Genomic DNA, 5,239 nt, shown 5'->3' with positions numbered 1-5,239 from the left:
GTTGTGCATCCGCACAATGACGCGATCGTGCTCAAAGCCCAAGTGGCCAATAACTTGGTGAAAAGGGTTCTCATCGATAACGGCAGCGCTGCCGACATAATTTTCAAATCCACCCTAGAGCGCATGAAGCTCGGGGGGCTGCGCCCGACTCCGACCCAAACGCCATTGTTTGGGTTCACTGGGGAAAAGGTTATGACCGAGGGCATCATCGACCTGCCGGTCACCTTTGGGACCCCTGGAGGAATCGAAGCCGTTCACATGGTCCCATTCCTAGTGGTCGATCAAGAGTCGCCCTACAACTTAATCATTGGGCGACCCACGTTGAACCGGCTGAGGGCAATCACTTCCACGTATCACCTACTGGTGAAGTTCCCCACCGAAGGGGGAATTGGCATCATGGCTGGAGACCAATCCCAAGCCAGAATATGCTACGTGCAAGGAGTTGATGGCAAGTCCGCGGGAAAAGCGGTCAACACAATCTTCCAACTGGAAGACGATTACCCATGCAACCTAAGGGATGCAAGGAAGTTCGGAGAACTTGACCCCCGTGATGAAATCGAAAGACTTAAAGTGGAAACCTCCGATGATCTTGTGCCAATCGTCCTGGACGAGTCGAAGCCTGATCAAGTTGTAAAAATCGGCACCCGACTTCCACTCGCCATCAAAACTCAGCTTACCGCCTTCCTTAGGGAGTTCAAGGATGTTTTTGCATGGACTCATGCGGACATGCCCGAAATCGATCCCGAGGTAATAGTGCACCGACTGAACGACGACCCAAAGGTCGCCGAAAAAGTGCAGGCTAGACGAACGTTCAACCCAGAACGATACCTGGCCATAAATGAAGAGGTCGAGAAACTCCTCACCGCAAACTTCATTCGAGAGGCTAAGTACCCCAAGTGGGTCGCCAACGTGGTAATGGTAAAAAAGCCCAACGGGAAGTGGCGAATTTGTATAGACTACAAAGATCTTAACAAAGCCTACCCTAAGGATTGCTTTCCACTCCCGCGCATCGAACAACTGGTGGACGCCACGGCCGGCCATGAACTCCTAAGCTTCATGGACGCCTATTTAGGCTACAACCAAATTCGAATGCACGAGCCCGATCAAATTAAGACAACTTTTGTCACTGATCGGGGTCTCTACTGTTACAAGGTCATGCCTTTCGGCCTCAAGAACGCGGGAGCGACATACCAACGCTTGGTAAATCGGATCTTCGCCGATCAAATCGGCAAGACGATGGAAGTGTACGTGGACGACATGCTCGTTAAAAGCCTACTGGCAACTAATCACGTACGCGACCTTAGGGAGATGTTCACAATCCTCCGCCGATATAAAATGAAGCTCAACCCCAACAAATGCGTATTCGGGGTTGAATCCGGAAAGTTCTCGGTTATATCGTCAGCCGACGAGGCATAGAAGCGAACCCGGAAAAAATCAAGGCACTCCTTGAAATGAAGTCGCCAAGACGAGTCAAAGAAGTGCAAAGCCTGACCGGTCGGATTGCCGCTCTGACACGCTTCGTGTCTAAAGCCACCGACAAGTGTCAACCGTTCTTCAAAGCTCTGAAGAAGACGGACGGCTTTGAGTGGACGGACGAATGCGAAAGTGCCTTCCAAGAAATGAAGGCTTACTTTGGGTCCCCACCATTCCTCTCTAAACCAAAAGAGGGCGAGACGCTATACGTGTATCTCGCCGTCTCTGAAAGAGCTGTAAGCGCCGTCCTTGTCCGCGAAGAGAACAAGGTCCAATGGCCAATCTACTACGTAAGCAAGGCCTTACTCGACGCGGAAACACGCTATACCGAGATTGAGAAACTTTCTCTGGCTCTCGTAACGGCAGCTAAGAAGCTACGACCGTACTTCCAAGCTCACCCAATTGCGGTGCGAACTGAGCATCCAATCGGTAAAGCTCTTCAAAAGGGAACATCGACTCGCATGGCGATCTGGTCCCAAGAATTGAGCGAGTACGGGATTGAGTTCCACCCAAGAACGGCTATAAAGGGGCAGGCCTTAGCCGACTTCGTGGCAGAATTCTCCTACGCTCTCGATATGGGAAGAGCGGAAACTGACTTAAACGATAACGAGCTAACTCGGAAAAGGAAGGTAGACCCAACGGGTCCCATCTGGGAGTTATACGTAGACGGAGCATCTAATGCTCGGGGGGCTGGCGCCGGAATAATCCTAATTAACCCCGATGGGGAAAAGCTGCGATATGCCCTCCACTACGGCTTCCAAGCCTCCAACAATGAAGCTGAATACGAAGCGCTCATTGTAGGGATAGAGCTAGCACTGAAGCTCGGCTCCCATAACCTGCGAATATACTGCGATTCGCAATTGATCGTAAACCAGGTTAGGGGAGATTACATCGCCAAGGAGCCCAACATGGTCGCATACCTAGCTAAGACGAACTCCAAACTCGAGGCCTTCTCTTGGTTCGAGATTCACCAAATCCCGAGAGAACAAAATTCGGAGGCTGATGCGCTTGCTCGCCTCGGATCTGGCATCGACGAAGACGGATTGGGGACTGTGCCCATTGAATCTCTCCCACGACCATCCGTCTCCCGAGACGAAGTCGGGACCATAGAAGTGGCATCTCAGCCTACTTGGATGGACTCAATTGTCGAGTTTTTGCGAAGAGGGGAACTCCCCGAAGACCGCAAGGAAGCCGATAAACTGAGGGCCTTAGCATCCAAATACACGCTCCGTGAGGGCACGCTCTATAAGCGCGGTTACTCGACACCGCTGCTCCGATGCCTCGATAGCGTTGAGTCGACCAAGGTCCTCCGCGAAATCCATGAGGGCATCTGCGGAAACCACGCCGCTGGAACTTCCCTTGCGCTCAAAGCGCTCAAGCAAGGCTATTTCTGGCCTTCCATGAAGCGAGATGCTTGTGAATGGGCAAGGCGTTGCGATAAATGCCAGCGCTTCGCGGAAATTCCGCGACAGCCCCCGACCCCGTTAAGCAGCATCGTTGTCCCACGTCCCTTTGCTAAGTGGGGCGTGGACATCATTGGCAAGCTCCCTAGAGCGCCAAGGCAATACGAGTACGCCATTATCGCCATCGACTACTTCACTAAGTGGGTAGAGGCCGAGCCGCTTGCCAGAATAACTGAAGCAAACACGACGAACTTCATCTGGAAGAACATCATATGCAGGCACGGTATCCCCGCCTCGATTGTGACCGACAACGGGGCACAATTTGACAACGCGCGAGTAAGAGATATCTGCGATCAACTGAAGATCAGCAAGACCTTCTCCTCGCCGCGACATCCTCAGGCCAACGGCCAAGTCGAGGCAGTCAACAAGACTATCAAGAGCAACCTGAAAAAGAAGCTCGAAGACAAGAAAGGCGCCTGGGCCGATGAATTACCATTCGTCCTATGGGCATATAGGACAACTGCGCGAAACGCCACCGGCGAGACGCCATTCTCCCTTGCATATGGGGTCGAGGCCGTGGTTCCAATTGAAACCGAGATACCCACGTTCCGAGTCGACACGTTCGACGAAGCGGAAAACAACGAGGCCATGCGCCTTGAGTTGGACCTGATCGACGAAAAGAGGGCGGAAGCATTCCGACGCCTCGCCGCACAGAAGCGCAAAGTCGAAAGATACTACAACTCCAAAATCAAAAGGCGAACCTTTGCCGTCGGTAGCCTTGTCCTCAGACGAGTGTTCCAAAACACACAAGTCCAAGGCGCCGGCGTCCTAGGCCCAAACTGGGAAGGCCCTTACAGAGTCCGCAAAGTCATTCACGACGGGACATATTACATCGAGCACACGGACGGGACTCCGATTCGCCACCCGTGGAACGCGGAGCACTTGAGGCAGTACTATCAGTAGCTAGCGTCCCCCGCTTTTTTATCGCTTTTATTTCCATTTTCAATAAGGCCTACGAGCCAATGTTTTAGGATTTAAATTTTCTCGCAAGTTTTTTTTTCGCAAAAGTAATAAAACTCAAGTTTTCCATTTCAATTTCGTTTTATGCAAGTTTTCTGGTTATCAATAATTAACTTATAACCCAAAAAACTTGGGGGGGCTAGCTATGGTAAGGAAACTCTCAAAAGAACACGCTCCACCAAAAAAAATCGTAAGACGCCTACATGGCGCAACCTAAGACGCCTACATGGCGCACGTAAGTCGCGTAAAGGCGCAGCCCGTAAGACGCCTACATGGCGCAACCTAAGACGCCTACATGGCGCACGTAAGTCGCGTAAAGGCGCAGCCCGTAAGACGCCTACATGGCGCAACCTAAGACGCCTACATGGCGCACGTAAGTCGCGTAAAGGCGCAGCCCGTAAGACGCCTACATGGCGCAACCTAAGACGCCTACATGGCGCACGTAAGTCGCGTAAAGGCGCAGCCCGTAAGACGCCTACATGGCGCACCCTAAGACGCCTACATGGCGCACGTAAGTCGCGTAAAGGCGCAGCCCGTAAGACGCCTACATGGCGCAACCTAAGACGCCTACATGGCGCACGTAAGTCGCGTAAAGGCGCAGCCCGTAAGACGCCTACATGGCGCAACCTAAGACGCCTACATGGCGCACGTAAGTCGCGTAAAGGCGCAGCCCGTAAGACGCCTACATGGCGCAACCTAAGACGCCTACATGGCGCAACCTAAGACGCCTACATGGCGCACGTAAGTCGCGTAAAGGCGCAGCCCGTAAGACGCCTACATGGCGCAACCTAAGACGCCTACATGGCGCACGTAAGTCGCGTAAAGGCGCAGCCCGTAAGACGCCTACATGGCGCACCCTAAGACGCCTACATGGCGCACGTAAGTCGCGTAAAGGCGCAGCCCGTAAGACGCCTACATGGCGCAACCTAAGACGCCTACATGGCGCACGTAAGTCGCGTAAAGGCGCAGCCCGTAAGACGCCTACATGGCGCAACCTAAGACGCCTACATGGCGCACGTAAGTCGCGTAAAGGCGCAGCCCGTAAGACGCCTACATGGCGCAACCTAAGACGCCTACATGGCGCACGTAAGTCGCGTAAAGGCGCAGCCCGTAAGACGCCTACATGGCGCAACCTAAGACGCCTACATGGCGCACGTAAGTCGCGTAAAGGCGCAGCCCGTAAGACGCGTACATGGCGCAACCTAAGACGCCTACATGGCGCACGTAAGTCGCGTAAAGGCGCAACCCGTAAGACGCCTACATGGCGCAACCTAAGACGCCTACCTGGCGCACGTAGGTCGCGTAAAGGCGCAGCCCGTAAGACGCCTACATGGCGCAACCTA

The sequence above is a fragment of the Urtica dioica genome, chromosome 3, assembly GCF_054948205.1.
Source record: "Urtica dioica subsp. dioica isolate 48M chromosome 3, U.dioica_male_clone48M_v1_H2, whole genome shotgun sequence".
Classification (NCBI taxonomy): domain Eukaryota; kingdom Viridiplantae; phylum Streptophyta; class Magnoliopsida; order Rosales; family Urticaceae; genus Urtica; species Urtica dioica.
This window is presented reverse-complemented; position numbering follows the sequence as displayed.